Source organism: Nicotiana tabacum, chromosome 9, assembly GCF_000715075.1.
Source record: "Nicotiana tabacum cultivar K326 chromosome 9, ASM71507v2, whole genome shotgun sequence".
In the NCBI taxonomy this organism is placed as follows: Eukaryota; Viridiplantae; Streptophyta; class Magnoliopsida; order Solanales; family Solanaceae; genus Nicotiana; species Nicotiana tabacum.
This window is the reverse complement of record NC_134088.1, coordinates 30,222,065-30,241,661: the sequence shown is the minus strand read 5'-3', so window position 1 is coordinate 30,241,661 and position 19,597 is coordinate 30,222,065. Positions and strand designations below refer to the sequence as shown.

The following is a 19,597-nucleotide window of genomic DNA, read 5'->3' as shown; positions in this document are numbered from 1 at the left end:
CCAATTAAATCAAGCCCTTCAAATAAATGTCTTTCACATAGTTCTTCTAGATAACTCTCTTTCAAATATAATTCTCTCAAATAATTATTCTTCAAATATAATTCTTTCAATAAATCTTTTCAAATACAATTTCCTCAAATAAATATCTTTCAAAATACAATTCTTTTATATGATACTTTCTAAGTAAAAATCCTTTCAAATAAATATTATGAATATAATTCTTTCAATTAAAAAGTCACCATGTGACACCTCATTTCAAAATCATCAAAATACGGGTCTCAACCCATTTTCATATTTTTCGTAAATACGGGTCTCAGCCCATTTTCATATTTCAACGGCACCTCGTGCCCATAATTAAATCATCATATTTGCCCGGCACCTCGTGCCCTCATTTCATATCACAACTGCACGGACAATTCACGTGCCAAATATCATTATCATTTCATCACAGCACTTCGTGCCCACATTTTATATCACAACTGCACAGACAATTCACATGCCAATATCCCTATTTCATATCACAATTCACGTCACCTAGTGCCCACATTTCATTTTATAAACCGCCTGGCAATAGCCACAGACTCCCAATTTCAACATAAATCAGATTATTATCAATTTACTAACAACAAGACAAGTTGCACAAGGTATAAAAATAAACACAAGAAAATCACAACATCACATGAAAATTGTCAACACCACAACCCCAAATCATCACATATCGTCCCTGACAATAGCTACCCTTATCGCTCCTATTGCCACCCTTATCGCTCCTATAGCCACCCTTATCACTCCTATAGCCACCCTTATCGCTCTGCCCAGACAATATCAATAACCAACAAACACAACAGTGAAATGCCACCCTTATAACCACATAATATCAACGGTGAAATGCCACCCTTATTACCACGTAATATCAACGGTGAAATGCCACCCTTATCTACCCAAAATAACAACTCACACAACACAATAATTTACACGGAAAATTATCACAACAACATAACAAAAAATCAATTCATATCGCAATTTTCCCAATGGCCACAACCAAATTTCAAAGCTACAACCAAGTCAATTAATTTCACAGCAAATAGCCAAATGCTCCACACAATGTGTACAACACCCAAAAACAATCAATAGAGATAGAAATTACTCAACATAAAGCAAAGTCTTCATAAAAGAACAAATTGTCAATAATTATATAAACACCTCTTATTAAACTCATTTAATTAATTATTTGCAGAGTGGAAAATCCAAAATAAAATTAAATTCCAATAATTATCAAGCTAGCAAATTCACGAAATTTCATAAATAATCAAATAACAATCACATCCCATTGTCATATAACAACAGAGTCAACAACAAGGGTTTAGGCACGACAAGTAGATGATTAAATATATGCCAACAATTATCGAATTTACTACACAATATGCTCAAGACCTTAACTCAATAAAATTTGCACATATAAACCAAGTACGTACTCGTCACCTCGCGTACATGGTTTTCAATTACCCAAGTTGCACATAAGACTCGATGCCTAAGAGAAATTTTCCCCACTCGAGGTTAAGCAAGATACTTACCTCTTTGAAGTTATGCCGATATTAAAAAATCACCTTCTTGCTTGAATTGACCTCCGGCCCATTCAAATCTATCTAAATTAATAGTATAACTTCATTAAAATTCATCGAAAATAATTCTGGATAATAATACGTCGACTTAAAAATTTATTCCAAAAAGTCAACAAAAGTCAACGCGGGATTCGCCTCTCGGAACTCGACATAATTTTCATGAAATCCGGACACCCATTCCGATACGAGTTCAACCATACCAATATTTGAATTCCAATAACAAATCGACCTCCAAATCTTAAATTTTTGTTTTTTAAAGATTTTACAAAAATCTTGATTTTTTCTCCATTAAATCTGAATTAAATGATGGATTCAAAGACTTAATCATGAAAATTAATCAAAACTGGATGAGAATCACTTACCCCAAACACCCACGCAAGAATCTCTCCAAATATCGCCTTCTACCGAGCTCCCAATTTGATTTTGAGTTATGAACTCAAACCCCCATTTTTGGGACTTTTAATTCTGCCCAGATACACCATCTTCGTGTTCGCGACCATTCCTTCATGTTCACGAAGTCCAAAATCCAGCTGCCTCAAATCCTTCTTCGCGTTGGCGTGACAAGCGTCGCGTTCTCGAAGGCCAACTACTTCTGCCCCATCATTTCCTCTTCGCGTTCGCGAAGTCCTCGTCGTGTTCGCGATGACGAGCTGACCAACTCCTTCGCGTTCGCGTTCCAAGCTTCGCAGTCGCGACGGCCAAACGACTCCATACCCCTATCTTCCTTTTTCTTCTTCGTGTTCGTGTCGCCTGGGATGCGTTCGCGAAGGCTTGCCCTGCTCCTTCTTCGCGTTCGCGTTCATAGCTCCGCGTTCGCGAAGGACAAATCATCAGCCCCTCAAACTTCTCTTCGCGAACGCGGGACTCCCTTCGCGTTCGCGAAGAAGGAAACCAGACTTCAGCAACATCAGTCCAAACAACTCCAATTTGGTCCGAAACCACTCCGAAACACACCCGAACCCCTCGGGACCCCATCCAATCATACTAACCAGTCCCATAACATAACACAGACTCGCTCGAGGTTTCAAATCACATCAAATTACGCCAAAAATACAAATCGGACCACCAATCAAACTTATGAACTTTAAAAACTTCCAACTTCTAAACCTCGTGCCGAAACCTATCAAACCAACCCGGAATGACGTCACATTTTGCAGACAAGTCCCAAATAACATAACGGAGCTGTTCCAACACTCGGAATCGCATTCCGACCCCGATATCAAAAAGTCAATCCCCCAGTCAAACTTTCCAAAATTTTGAGTTTCGCCATTTCAAGCTTAATTCCACTACGGACCTCCAAATAATTTTCCGGACATGCTCCTAAGTCCTAAATCATCATACGGAGCTAACAGAATCGACAGAACTCCATTCCGGAGTTGTCTTCATATAGTTCTGATTACGATCAAAATCCTAAGACTTAAGCACCCTTTTTAGGAACTAAGTGTCCCAAATCACTCCGAATCATCCGTAATTCAAACTCGACCACACATGCGGGTCATAATACATATTGCGAGGCTGCTCGAAACCTTAAGTCACTGAACGGGGCGTAAATTTTTAAAACGACAAGTCGGATCGTTACAATAAAGGGGGTTTCTAATCATTTGTAAGGGACATTGTTCACAAATATCAAAGCAATATAATTCTCTCTCTCGTTTATACTATTGTTCATCAGCTTGTTATATTTTAATTGTTTTTGCATCAACCAGTCCGAGAGTATCCAAACTCGAGGGCTGAGTTCCTTTCTAACATTGGTTTGCTTTATTTTATAGTCCATTTCTGTTATTAATCCTCATATTTATTAATTGGTATTAAGTGAAATCACATGTCCTTAGAACCACATTATAAGTTTAATTGATATTCAATTTTAAGGGTAAACGGTTTGGCGCCCACCGTGGGGCTAAGAATAATAGTGGTTGCTTAATACTGATTCCGATAACACATACTGCTTTACATATGTTCTCATAAGAATCTTTATTTTCAGGATAAACATGTCAAACTCACAAGCAGCGCCTACACATGGTGACAACGACCTCAGATTTCACGGGAAAAATGCCAATATAGCTGCCCTAGGGATCGAGGTGACTCAGGCTAACCTCGAGGGAGCACCAATTACAATTCCCGTCGATGTCAGTTCATACGTCGCCCTAACTGCAAATTTGGGCGTTGAACCCGAAGGTAGCATACGCATGGAAGTTCGATCAGGTGGTCGAGGTACGCAGGGCAGAGAAGATGGTAGAGTTAGCTTCTAATTGTTATTCAAAATGTTACATGCTCAACAAAGCTATAGCATAACCACAAAATCAGCACCGAACACCAAGTAGGATCAAACCAAAGGTCGTTCACAAGACCAAGCCTGTCCCGGAAAGGACGAATGCCAACGAATCGAGGACTGACCCCGCCATTATGAAAATGCTCGAGGAGCTCACTAAACAGATTGAATCGGGAGAAAAGAAAATCGAGGAAAATGATACGAAAGTAGAGACATACAACTCCTGGGTTGACCAAATACCGGAGACACCGCCGATTCTATAAGATATGGACTCAAAGAAATTCGTACAGAAGCCTTTCCCTCCAAATGCAGCTCCGAAACCCATTCCGAAGAAATTCCGAATGCCAGAAATTCCTAAATACAATGGGACCATCGACCCTAATGAGCATGTAACTTCTTATACATGCGCAATAAAAGGGAATGACTTGGAAGACGATGAGATTGAGTCGGTTCTACTGAAAGAATTTGGAGAAACCTTGTTGAAAGAAGCAATGATATGGTACCACAGTTTGCCGCCTAATTCTATCGTTTCCTTCTCCATACTTGCAGACTCCTTCGTAAAGGCACATGCCGGGGCAATAAAGGTTGTGACTAGGAAGTTGGACCTCTTCAAGGTGAAACAAAAAGACAACGAAATGTTGAGGGAATTCGCATCTCGATTCCAGATGGAATGCATGTAATTACCACCGGTCATAGACGATTGCGTTGTTCAAGCCTTTACTCAAGGTTTAAGCGAACGAAATTCGGTGGCATCACGAAAGCTAAAGCATGATTTAATTGAATATCCAGCGGTAACCTGGGCTAATGTACATAATCGGTACCAGTCAAAGATCAGGGTCGAGGATGATCAATAAGGGACCCCTTCCGGTTCCGTTTATCCAAATAGGCCTGTCGGCAGAATTCAAAGGAATATCGATAGAGAATCCCGACCGAACAGAGATCGATATCAACCATACAACGTAGATCGTAGAAACAGCGGCCCAGGACGCAACCCCATCCAAAATGTTTGAAGGAACGATCGAGAACAGAGCTCTCGTGGGCTCATGAGCAAAAGTGGATTCGATAAACATGCCGATCTCGCAAAAGCACCACGATTAGGTGCTATCACGATGCCTCTGGTGGGATTTTGGGTTGTGACAATAATATTTTCAAAGATTTGATAAATAGATTCATAGCTAAAATAATTTTACACTATCTATGTATTTGTATTTAATTAATTAGTTATAAACAAGATATTTACTTTAATTATCTTTTAGGTTAACAAAATAAGCTACTATAGCCAGTTATTTAATTTGTTATCGCAGCTCACATTAATTTGGTGTTGTAAAGAAACTAACAGATGTTAATGAAACGTTTAACCGGATTCCATATAACTTTACATATTTTTTTTATGACAGTAGTATTTGGACCAGCTTGCACCCATCTCGACTAATTTCATGAATACCTATTACCTCTTATCAGCATAGATATGTTAGGATTTGAACCTAAATCTCAAGATTCTCAACTTGCTTCATTGATCATCAGTGGCGGATATATGTTGATGATTATGGGTGCTCAAGCAACCATAACTTTTGGAGTCATGAACTATTATTTATATAAAAAGCTAGTAATTCTTACAAATATATTACTTGAGCATCCGGCCTTAATACTAATTTTCAGATAAATAATTTTTCTGCATCCAGGACTTAAAAATTCTAGATCCAATCATTAAGCCATACCATTGGGTGCATAGCTTTACATATACCTAATTAACTTAACTAGTTTTACACTACGATACTATGTAAGAAATGAAAAGGCAAAAGAAATTAAAGAGGGGGCCGAAAACAGTTGTACTCCGAGATAGTTGCATTTTTTTTACTTACAATATAATTTTATACAGATAATAGCTAAAGTAATCATAAGATGTCATATTAGTTTCCAAGCTTTGCCACCATTTTTATTGTACTTCTTCAGCCTTCCAAAAAACATGACAATAATCAGAACGAACTTTCCCATATTACTCCATTTTCCAGTAAATCCATATGCTGCATCCTTGCAATGGTCATCTGGTTTTAATTGCTTTGCACAACTATAGCCGGCTGACAACCCAACATTCCCATATGCACTGCAAGATTATCATTATCATTAGATACATGAGTTAGAAACAAAATAAGCATTTTACTCATAATAATCTTATTCTTATATATTCAATAATCTACTGCTTTAAATTGTTGATCCAATTAAAAAGAATATAAGTACATGGTTGATATTCGATAACTTGGGTAACGAATTAAGTTATGAGTAATCCTCCTCATAAAATTGCGGAGTGCCTACATTCAAGAAACCTAGTGCAATTATGGTCCATATATATTAGTTATCTTCTGCTTCGAACAATTTCCACCTGTGAAAAAGAAACCACCTGTGAAAAAGAAAAAGGGGGGAGGGGGGGAATTAATATTCATTTTCTGGTTTTCGATCAATTTCCGATACTTGTATTAGGACCCAATTTTAATATGGATTCGTGCCGAAAAATCTCATATTAGAGGATAAAGCGCTCCTTAACAATGGTAACTTGGGACTCGAACTCGATACTTATGATTAAATATGAAGGACTATTTACCATTTCACCATAACTCTCGGTTGGTGAACGAAAATTGATGTTTAAAAACCTCTAGTGAAAGAAGAAAAAGACAAAAATATCATTAAAATTATGTTTGTTTAATTCCGAAATTAAAATCTAGAGGTTGTACAGAAAGGAAGAAAAATATGTTAGGGATTTACCTGACGACTTCAAAGACAATTTTGAGTACACTGAAGTTGAGGGGATCATTCTTCATTTTGTCTCTCTCTGTAATACAAATAATAACGGTGAAAATGACCAAATAAGAAATCTGTGAGAGTGATATATATCCCATTAAACTGCTCCCTTTTCTCCTCTTCATTGTTTCTGTAGTTTTCAAGCCCTCTTCATAAGTATCAACCGGCAAAAAAGAAGTAGAGGGTGGTAGATACCTGTAGTGACAATTAAATTAAACCAAAGGTAGCGCAATAAAACATCAGTTGTGATATGTAGATTTCTACTTTACAATGACGAGATTGCGTTAAAGATTCATTAAAATTTTCTGTGTATACTGTTAGAACCTTTTTGTTGTTCTCCAGTAATATTTAGCATGGGTTGGTTAATAAAATGTGACCTTTTAGCATCTTCATCTTCTCTTTTCATAGTGGGAGATGAGGGAATTAAATATTTTTAGTAGGAAAAACACAAAATGATCAAATAGTGGATGCTTAGTATATGGAAGTGTATCCTGTATCAAGAACCTTACTGGAGACCACGTATAACACCCCGGAAAATTTGAAAGAGTTCTAAGACCATTGAGAAGATTGGCGGGTGCTAATTATATTAATTCGGGTATAAACATGACTGATAATTTGAATGATATTAATTGATCATGATAATATATGTATGAGGTGAGCACAAGACCATCAATTGAAAATTTTATGATAGGCTAAAGTTTCAAGTGGGTACGCACAAGACCACACTTTAGACGAGTATATCTACATATATATATATATATATATATATATATATATATATATATATATATATATATATATATATATATAGGAGTTATGTGATGTGTCACCTATCAAATTAAATCTCTTCGAGTCTAGTTTCTAACGCTTCAAACCGTTCGTCATTTGGACACTCCTACAAGAAGTTCTCACCAAATTACTATAGGCTGACATAATGCAATTCTGCGGCCAATTTTGCGACCGCAGAAGTAGTTATGCGACCGCAAAATGGTCGCATACTTGTCGAGTGAAGCCCATTTCTGGACATCAGTTTTGCAGTGCATTATGCGACCCACATACCAATTGTGCGGTCCATTATGCGACCGCAGACCTGAATTCAGAGAGTTTATTTTTCTATTTTCATAACCCGGTCCCATTTTGATTAATAGCCTTTGGGGCTTATTTTTGGGTATTTTTCTGAGGATTTTAGATAGAGGTAAGAGCATTTTAGAGAGAGAATGTGTTAGTTCTTCATCTTGAAATGGATTTCTAGAGAGAAAGAGGAGCTCTTCCACCATGGATACACTTCAAGGTAAATTATTTTGGTACAAAGATGATTATATAACATCATTTAGTGATAACACTAACATTATTATAGATCAAATCCATAGAAAATTGGTTGAATCTTCAAGAACACCAAAAAGAGGAAAAGTAAGATTCTTCCACCAAGAGGTAATCCCTTCACTTGAGCTTCAATATATGTCATATTGGAGTATGGGTAGCATGTTTATGAGTTTTATTTGAAGTTGTAATGGGATATTGTATGAACTCTAAAGGAGGTCTTGAAAATGATATTTTGGGCAAAGAAGAATATGAATAGTGATGAATCGATATAAAAGGAATTGTTTTGAGTTTCTAATGATTCCAATAGACTTGATAACTTAATTGATGAAAGAATTGAATAGGGAATCACCATTTGGACAAGATACAACACTAGTTCTTGAAATGTGTATTCTTGAACATAGGGTTTTGTTGGAGAAGATAATGAATAGTGACTTAATGATGTTGGGTAATTAACATAGTATTGTTAATGACTCCAAATGTGTATTAAATGATAAGAATAAAATTGAATAGGCTAATGAGTGAGCCCGTTGGATAATTTGTGATGGTTGAAGGCTTGTTGCCGAATTGTGAAACCTACATAGATATTTATGTATCTTTTCGTATTTATTTTGATGTAGTTGGGATATCTAATGGTAGGTATTGAATTGTAGGTAATATTTGGACATTTTAATCAATTGGAGCATTGTAGTATTTTCGGAGTTTGAAGGTTGAGGTAAGTAACACTTCTAAACTTGGTTCTGAGGGTATGAATCCCTGAATTACATGTTGTATGAATTATTTGGAGATGATGCACACGCTAGGTGACGGGCATGTGAGAGGGCATCGTAGGAATTGTGACTTAATTGATTCCGTGGAGTTGCATAATTAAATAAATGACATTATCCGCACATCCTCCACGTGTTAAAGAAATTGAGCTGAGACTCATATTAAAGATCATGATTTGGCTACGCGCCGATATATTTTGGGACCCCCATGAGTCATATTGTTGTTGAACTATTTGTTTAAATTTATAATTTTGTACTCAGTCACATCTATCACTTGCATATCATATCTCAGTCTCTGTTGTCATTCATTGATACTCCATATCATCAGGTCGGGTTGATTCTTCATGTCATTGAGAGCTTGAGAGACTGGAGATACTGAGTGATAGTTATGTTTATTTATTTATGACTGAGATTCTGAGTGATAGTTATGTTTATTTATTTATGCCTGGATCTGGCTATTATAGCGCTTGGGCTGAAGGAGCCCCTCCGGAGTCTGCACCCCCACAGTGAGCGCAGTTGATACATATATATATATATATATATATATATATATATATATATATATATATATATATATATATATATATATATATATAAAAGTGTGTGGGGGGAGGGGGGAGGGGATGGATCTTCCCTGGGCATGGATCTTGCCATATATATATATATATATATATATATATATATATATATATATATATATATATATATATATATATATATATATATAGTGAGAGAGAGATTTTTCCTGGGCATGAATCTTGCCCGAAGCATTTATATTGAGGGATGAATTTTTTCTGGACATGGATCTTGTCCGAATCATTGATATTCGGGGATGGATCTTCCCCTGGGCTGGATTGGCCTTATACAGTACTGAGTGACTGACTGTCAGTTGATGTATATACATATATATTTGGGATAGATCTTCCCTGGGCTGGACTGACCATATACAGTACTGAGTGATTGAGTATTTTAGATTGTGAGTACACAGAGTTTTACTAGGGTGCATCACATACAGTATGTGCATTGGCATGTAGATACAAAGATGTCATATTCCTCATATTGTTCAAAATTGATCTATTTTATTTGTACTGAGAGTAATTGTTGAACTTGAAAGTATGCCTATATTTCTGTATTGTTATTTCTATACTGGATTGTACCTGTTGAGCTCGTCACTACTTTCAGCCCAAAGGTTAGCCTTGTTACTTATTGAGTTGGTTGTACTCATACTACACTCTGTACCTCGTGTGCAGATCCATGTGCTCCTGGATACGGCGGTTGCTAGACTTCTGAATTTATTTTGTGGAGATTATCAAGGTAGCTGCTTGGCGTCTGCAGACTTTGACTCCCTTCCTTTTTAATTATTGTACTGTTCTATATTTTCAGACAGTGATTTTATCAGTCAAACCTTGTATTCATTTAGATGCTCATGTACTCGGTGACACCGGATTTTGGGAGTGTTTATATATGTATTTGTGAAATTTCTTCTGCTGAATTTAAATTTTATGTTTTCAAACTTAAAATATATGGTGATTTTTTTAGATTGTCGGCTTGCCTGGCATTGAGATAGGCACTATCATGACAGGTGAGATTTTGGGTCGTGATACCATGATATATTTTGGAGTCTTACAATAGTAATTGCTTCCTAATAGCTTAGCAAGTCCTGTTATTTTCTGCTGACATAAACTGAGAATCTTGCTAGTTTGGGTTTAACTTGTTTCCTACTAAAATATATGATTATCGCATCTAAAAACTTAAGTTGGTAAAGGAACAATCACTTATATTTAAGTAATGATATATTCAACAAATAAAATTATGCGTATTCAACATATCCCCTTATTGCATGACTAATTCTTTCATTAGTCATGCATGTCAAAAAAATAAAATAATGATTAACAATGAGACCTGAACCAAAGACATCTATCTGTCTACTATAGTAGAGGAGACGTATCGGTTCAAGGATGATTAGTTGAACCATCTTCGCCAAAAAAAATATATTGTGTTTATAGAATAAATTTTATTGTGTGACAATGTAATTTAAAAGTTTAAACACTTAGAGATAAAACATATTTTTATCTATTTAATTATATATATTTTCAACATCCCTTTCGTGGGGGCCTGACTGTCTTTCGCGAGACTTCTTTCACACAACATATTTTGAAGCCACGATAAAATTGTGGGGTCCATCCCATTGGTTGGCAATAGCCTTATGCCTATTTTGCTTATGAATTTACTTTGGCAGAGAAGTTTGGTGGAAGATTTTACTTGGAGCCAAAGTATGCAAAGATGTGGAGGAGAATTAAAATTCTCCTTAGCACACTTGGAACCCACGGTTATTTTCTCCTACAAAAGCAGGAGCTCTCTCACTTCTTCAAACACACCAAAAAGCAGAGAGAATTAATAGAAGTTAGAGAGAGTAATCTACAGATCGTAGTCTGTGAGATAAATAGTGAGTGCGAGTAATATTGTTGTGAGGTATTTAAATAAAAAGTGTTATTTCTTTCGAAGTTGTAGTAGTCTCTTGACATTACTAAGTTGTAATATTATAATGGTAATATTGCTCTGTTCGGGTATTGTATTTTACCCCGTTAAAAGATTTGGTATCTTTGTTACTCTCTTGTGTTATTTTATTTATCGTGGATATTATTCCTGGGCGGGATTATTAATACTTTTCCAACAACATGGTATTAGAGTCATGGAAAATAATGATCCGTTGCCTTTTCAGTACTCCCGTCTCATAAAAGATGATTATGAGAAATGGTGTCTACGCATGAAAGCCATTCTTGGCTCCCAAGATTTTTGAAAAATCGTAGACAGAGGGTATGCAAAATCCGATAATGAGGAAGTTCTGCCTCAAAATGAAAAAGATGTAGTCTTGGCAAAGACAAGGAAGACGGATCAACAAGATCTCACTTTCATCCACCAATGTTTGGATGATGCCATATTTGAGAAGGTGGCAGATGCTACCACCTCAAAGGAAGCTTGGGAGATTTTACAAAATTATCTCCAAGGAGTTGACAAGGTGAGGAAGGTAAAATTTCAAACTCTAAAGGCTAATTTTGAAGTTTTAAAAATGAAAGAATTCGAATGCATTTCGGATTATTGTTCAAAAATGAAGGCTATTGTGAATCAATTAAGAAGATACGTGGAGGACATAGAAGATGTCCGTGTGGTAGAAATGATCCTTCGCACTTTAACTCCTAAATTCAATTTTGTGGTGTGTACTATTGAAGAGTCTAAAAATTTAGACTATATGATGGTGGAGCAATTGGAAGGTTCTTTACAAGCAAACGAAGAAAATATCAAAAGGAGACAAGAAGTATCATTGGAGAAACTTCTTAAAACTCATGCATCCTTAAAGTATTATGGATGTGAAAAGAGCTATCGGAGAAATGTACGGGGACGATGCCGTGGCAGTAATGGAAGATGAAGAAGTAATAGTAACAAGTTCAACTATGAAGTTAAAATCCACCAAACATTCTTTGATCGTGGTCATGGACAAAAAGGAGGAAGAGGACGTGGCTACCACCAAGAAATTAATGGAGGTATGACAAATAAAATATTGAGTGTTATAATTGTCATAAATTTGGCCATTACTCTTGGGAATGTCATAGCAATGTTGAAGAAAAAACGAATCTTGTTGAGAACAAGAATGAAGAAGATGAGTTGACATTGCTGTTGGCACTCAAGGAAGAAGATAGGTATGATTGTAGCTCGTGGTATTTGGACAATGGAGCAAGTAATCATAAGTATGGATGCAAAGAGAAGTTTGTGGAGATTAATAAAACGGTGAGAGGTAATGTGTCCTTTGTAGATACCTCAAAGATTCAAATCAAAGGGATAGGTACGATTCTGATCTCCTGTAAAAATGGTGACCACAAGTTAATTCATGATATTTATTATGTCCCAAAATTTAAAAAGTAATATTTTGAGTTTGGGCCAACTTCTTGAAAAGGAATATGACATCCACATAAAAAATATGCATCTTTGGTTTAGATATTCAAGTGGAATTCTAATTACTAAAGTGCATATGGTAAAGAATTGATTATTTTCTCTAAATCTTAAGACAATTGATGCAAAGTGTTTGAAGGTTAATGTGAAGGATGAATCATGGTGTTGGCACATGCGATTTGGGGACTTGAATTTTGAACCGCTCAAATCAATGGGAGAAAAGAACATGGTGCATGGGATACCATCAATCAACTATCCCAATAAATTGTGTGAAGCTTGTTTTCTTGGAAAAAATGCAAGGAGGAGTTTTTCAAAGGAGTCCATATCAAGATCAACTAAACCGCTCCAGTTTGTTAACATTGATGTGTGTGGACCAATCAATCCATATTCCTTTGGTAAAATTAGTAAATACTTTTTATTTTTCATTAATGACTTTAGTAGAAAGACTTGGGTTTATTTCTTGAACCAAAAATCTAAAGTTTTTGCTGCTTTTAAAAATTTCAAAGTACTTGTGGAAAAATAAAGTGGCTATGAAATAAAAGTTTTAAGTTCCGATAAAGGAGGCGAATTCACTTCAAAAGAATTTAATGACTTTTATCAGTCTCATGTAATTCGTAGCCCTCTAACGGTACCTTATTCACCCCAACAAAATGGAGTTGCATAGAGACAGAATCGAACGATTCTTAATATGGCTAGATGTATGTAGAAAGATAAAAGTATACCCAAGAAATTTTGGGCCGAAACTGTTTCTTGTGCAATTTATTTGAACAACAGGTCTCCAACAAGAAATGTTAGAGATCAAACCCCTCAAGAAGCATGGAGTGGAAGAAAGCCAAGTGTTAAGCATTTGAGAATCTTTGGGAGCATAGCATATGCTCATGTACCACAGTAAGAGAGGCCGAAGCTTGACGATCAAAGTGTCAAGCATCTGCTTGTTAACTATGATACAAGTTCAAAAGGCTACAAGTTATACAACCCAAGTAGCAGCAAAGTGGTGGTTAGTCGCGATGTTGAATTTGATGAAGAATTAGCATGGGATTGGGAAGCTCAGGAAGAAACTTCATATGATTTTCTTCCATACTTTGGTGATGGAGAAGAAATAGAGACCGTGGAACCTGTGCAGGATACAACTCCACCTCTTTCTCCAACCAATATTGCATCTCCTTCTTCTAAAGAAAGTTTAAATGAACAGCCATAAATGACAAGGAGTATTCAAGAGCTCTATGAGGACACATAAGATATTACTAATTTTGATTTTTTATATTGCCTCTTTGTTGACAATGAACCAATGAACTTTGATGAAGCTGTTACAAACAAAAGGTGGAGACAAGCCATGGAGGAGGAGATCGAGTCAATAGAGAAAAATAACACTTGGGAGTTAACAACTCTTCCCAATGGTCATCGGGCAATTGGAGTAAAATGGGAATACAAGACAAAGAATAATGTTGATGGAGATGTGGAGAGATACAAGACACGACTTGTAGCTAAAGGCTACAAGCAAAGGCAAGGCATTGACTATGAAGAAGTCTATGCACATGTTGCCCGCATGGAGATGATTCGTTTGTTGATCTCTTTGGCGGTACAAATGAAGCGTGAAAGATCCATCAATAAGATGTAAAGCCAGCCTTCTTGAAGAAAAAGTCTATGTTGAACAACCGCTGGGATTTGTGGTCAAAAACCATGAAGCTAAAGTGTTGCGGTTGAAGAAAACTTTATATGTATTGAAGCAGGCCCCACAGGCATGGAATAATTGTATCAACAAGTATTTTCAAGACAATGAGTTTACTCGTTATCTCCATGAATATACTTTTTACCTTAAAGTTCATACTAATGGAGATATCTTGCTTGTTTGTCTCTATATTGATGATCTTAGTTTTACGGGTAATTACCCAAGTTTGTTTGAAACTTTTAAGAAAGATATGTCCCGTGAGTTCGAGATGATGGATCGATGTAGGACTCATGTCATACTACTTGGGCCTAGAAGTGAAGCAGACGGAGGATGAAATTTTTATCTCTCAAGAAATCTATACAAAAGAGATATTTAAGAAGTTCAATATGCTCGATTGCAACCCCGTGAACACGCCAATGGAGAGTGGGACAGAATTGTCCAAGTTTGATGCAGGAGAAAAAATGGATCCCACACTTTTTAAAAGTCTTGTGGGAAGTTTGAGGTACTTGACTTGTACCAGGCCAGATATACTCTTTGTAGTTGGAGTAGTAAGTCTCTTCATGGAAGCTCCTAACTCCACTCACTTGAAAGTCACTAGAAGAATTCTTCGTTACCTAAAAGGTACGACTGGTTTTGGGCAATTTTACTCTTCTTCTAATGACTTCAACCTTATGGAATTTTGTGATAGTGATTATGCGGGAGATATTGATGATAGAAAAAGCACACAACTGGTTTTATGTTTTTCTTCGGTGATTCTGTTATTTCTTGGAGTTCAAAGAAATAATCAATTGTTACTCTCTCGACTTGTGAAGCTGAATATGTAGCAGCAACAACATGTACATGTCATGCTATTTGACTGTGAAGATTATTGAAGGATTTCAATTTACAACAGATTGAAGCTACAGAGATTTGTATTGACAACAAATCTGCACAAGCACTCGCGAAGAATCCAGTGTATCATGATCGAATCAAGCATATAGATACAAGGTATCACTTTATCAGAGAATGTATTGCCCAGAAGGAAGTCGAGCTCAAATATGTTAAGTCTCATGATCAAGCTGCGGATATCTTTAAAAAGCCTCTCAAGTTTGAAGATTTTCAGAGATTGAGATTAAAACTTGGAATGAAAAAGAAAAAGAAAAATTAAGGGAGAGATTGTGGGGTCCATCCCATTGCTTATGAATTTACTTTGGCAGAGAAGATTCGCGGAAGATTTTACTTGGAGCCAAAGTATGCAAAGATGTGGAGGAGAATTATTCTCATGTAGCACACTTGGAGCCCAAGGTTATTTTCTCCTATAAAAGGAGGAGCTCTCTCATTTCTTCAAACGCACCAAAAACCAGAGAGAAGTAATAGAAGTTAGAGAGAGTAATCCACAGTTCGTAGTCTGTGAGATAAATAGTGAGTGTGAGTAATATTGTTGTGAGTTATTTAAATAAAGAGTGATATTTCTTTCGAAGTTGTAATAGTCTCTTGATACTACTAAGTTGTAATATTATAGTGGTAATATTGCTCCGCTCGGATATTGTATTTTACCCGGTTAAAAGATTTGATATCTTTGTTACTCTCTTGTGTTATTATTATTTATCGTGGATATTATTTCTGGGCGAGATTATTATTATTTTCCCAACAGCAATTACTAGTTGGAACAAAAGGCTGGGGAAGCGATTCTATGGCTCTTCTTGCTAAGCTTTATATTTGCATGGGGAAACTATTTTATGTGAATGATTTACTTGATGTATACAAAAGTATATGTGTAACATATATATTGTAATCGCATAAGATGGATGATCGGCATGATGATATATAGAGTTTTTATGATATTTTGAGTAATAAAAGTGGACTTTAATGTCTAAATATCCCTTATTAAAACAAGTGATATAGGAAAAATATAGTTGGAATATCAGCAAATTATGAAAACAAATCCTACTCTCCGAATATTAATCAAATATTTTCCTTGAATTTTTCTTTTTCCCATTTCAAAATAACCAATAATAGAAATTGATTTCATCAGGCAAATATTTTTTTTCAAAAACATTTTTTATCAAGCTGACCACTCTCTATTGGAACTTTACCCGGGAAAACTCCAGGGAAAAAGCATAAAAAAGGTTTAGCAGATATTAATTTACCAACCGACTAAAGAAGCGAATATTCAGTAAACAACTTGATCATGAATATTGTTATTAAGTGGAGAATGAACTATGAAGATATGCATTATCTCTTATAAAAAAAATGCAAACCCTGTCCACCTAGTCAGTTTCTCACCCAAAAAAGACAAATTAATTACTGTATTAACTACCATTGTCGAAATTGCACTCAACCACCAAAGATATATGGTTTATCTTTTATACAATAATAATATGAAAGAAAAATTACATATTAGGCTACTTTAAGATTACTTTCTCCATTTTATTTTATGTGAAATCTATTTGATTAATTATAAAGTTTAAGAATGAACAAAAGAAAGATTTTTTAAATCCATTGTCTTAAATATTTCGTGATATTTGGTAGGCAGTAAATTCATATCGTTAAAGGTAAAATGATAAATTTAAAATTAATGTAGAGGCCTTTCTTGGAATAAACTAAATCAAAAATAATAGCACATAAACTAAAATAGAGGAAGTAATAGATTTAAGTTATATAGTACAATGAAAGCATATATTAAATTTACTGTATCAGCATTAATTAACCGATTGTAACTAGTTGATCTTTCTAGACTAGTTATCAATCACATCTTAGTATAGAGATTTCAATTTTGCTTTTAACTAACGTAATAGGGTAACATTTTGAATATTCTTTTACAACGATAGCCTATACTCTCCCTGTCCATCTTAGTATAGGGATTTCAATTTTGCTTTTAACTAACGTAATAGGGTAACATTTTAAATATTCTTTTACAACGATAGTCTATATTAAATAATTTATTTTTCACCGAAATTTTTTATTATCCTTTAAAATTTTGATTTATTTATTACTGCGACTTATAATACTTTTTATGTAGTTTCCAAATATGTAAATTTTATTTCAAAAAACTTAAAGAATATATGTCTAAATACATGGTGAAGTTAAAATTAAGTAGCTTGAATCTTGTAAAGCAAAAAGTGTCGCATAAATTCGGACAGAGGAAACAGCAACAACAACCCCTATTTCCGATAGATCCTCGGCTCCCTCCCTCCAAGAAATCCCCACCTTGCTCTTGGGGTGACTCGAACTCACGTTGGAAGTGGAGGGTGCTTACCACCAGAGCAACTCACTCTTGTCAATTTTGACCGAGGAAGTATAAGTTAAATCCAAACTCAGTTCTTATCTATGTTGACATGTGCCGACTAGCTAGTAAGCATTATTTACTCAACAATTGCCAGTGTTAATTTAATTTAAATCCCTCTCGACTATAAGTTGATAAAATTCAGCTAAAATTATAGAAAAGAAGCAGAGTGAAAGTAGCAGAAGAAAGAAAATTCAAATTACTTGAATACTTACATCATAAAGACAAACATTATTAAAATGGCTGGAGCGAGGGTTGAAATATCATAGATAGATTCACCAGCATGCCTTGTATTCACAACCTCAAACAACGACCCCACCAATTTCTCATAAGTACTCAATCCAGCAGTTGCTTCAGAATACCACTCCAATGAACAAAAGATTATAAACTGAACAAATATGAATCCCACAACAGTAATTGCAAGAGAAATTGTTTCATAACTTGGAAAGAGTTGGGAACATCCTAATGTTTTTGAGTCCTTCAAAATATGCTTAAACTCTTCCCTCTTTGTGATTTTCCATAGAAACCAAATCACAAGGCGTAAGCAAGGAGGATACAATGTGTTTCCAAGTAGAATTTGAGGGATAAGAATGAGGAGAAGGCCTGAATGTTTCTTGAAAACTATCATGTTTTCATTTGTAGGGACACATCCATAATTTGCAAATGTTGAAGCAGTTGTGAAAAAGGAAAAAGTATGCAAGTTAAGCCCTTTTTCCTTGAGTATTTTTTTTGCACTTGGAATAAAGCTTATGTAGATAGAAACTAAGGAAGAATCTACAAGAACAATAACTAGAGTATAACCAAGAACCACATAACTCAAGAATCTCATACACTTCAACTTGATAAGTGGCTCACTATCATCTATAGAATTTAATATTTCACGTTCTAATTTAATAGTATCTAATTTTTCTTCTCCTAGGTGGTGAGGAGTTACCTTTCCAAGCTCAAGGTGATGAATAGTGTTTGGTATAGAGTTTGAAAAGTCAGAGTCTGTATTAATAAAAGAGTCAACTTTGTTTTGTAAAACTCTGTTCTTTTTTGACCATTTTGGACTTCGTGAGTTGAAGTGTAAGAAAAGAGGTAAAAGTCTCCCCACCAAGAAACATCAATATGGTCAAGAAAATAAGTTGGGCATCTGAGAAAACTTCCATTTCAACAGTGGACATGCTAGAAACTGTGGCAGCAGAAACAGAAGTGAAAAACACATCAAGATTTTGAGGCCTAAATGATGGTAGAGTTCTAGGTTTTGAAACAGTCAAAGCTAAGAAACCTAACAATGAAAGGATTATGAAATACCCTACTTCTATCCAAATTGGCTTTAATTTAAGACTCAGAATCTTAAAGAAAGACAAGAATAAACCATGATGAAAAGAAGATGAAAGAGGCTTCATTTTCATCTTAGTTAATCTTTACTTGGTAATGAAATGTCTTGACGATCGCTAATGTTTATATTCAAGGGTTTATTTATAATAAGGTTTTGTGAAGTAGGTGGAGTTTCCTTGTACTAGGCTCCTTAATTAATAACCTTTAAAAAATCGTAACAGCAATCAAGTGACCATGTCAGAATATCTGGAGGAGTTAGAATATAGTAATATGTTTTTTCGAAATCATGAGGAATTTCTTATCTTAATGGAAGAAGATGCTATACGATTTGAACATTGTTTATAATAGTAGCATCATATACTCTTCCTATACTGACGCATAAGAGAATTGGTTGAAATCTTGACCATATTCAAAAAATAAAAATGGAATGCACACATTCACACAATCCATGCATGCAAAGTCAACTATTTAGAATCATCAATATGCGAAGACTATATCCCGATTCTTTCTTTCCTGAGCCAATAAGTAATTGTTTTACATATTCTTTAGATTATTGTAATAATTAATTAAATATGTTTCATTTTATATGATAGATATAAAACAATCGCAATCACTATA

General features: G+C 35.3%; 1 pseudogene; it reads right to left on the bottom strand.

Annotated features, from left to right (window-relative positions):
- Nucleotides 1-5,773: 5,773 nt before the first annotated feature.
- Nucleotides 5,774-19,053, bottom strand: LOC107806830 (sodium transporter HKT1-like; annotated as a pseudogene).
- Between the last annotated feature and the right edge of the window lie 544 nt (nucleotides 19,054-19,597).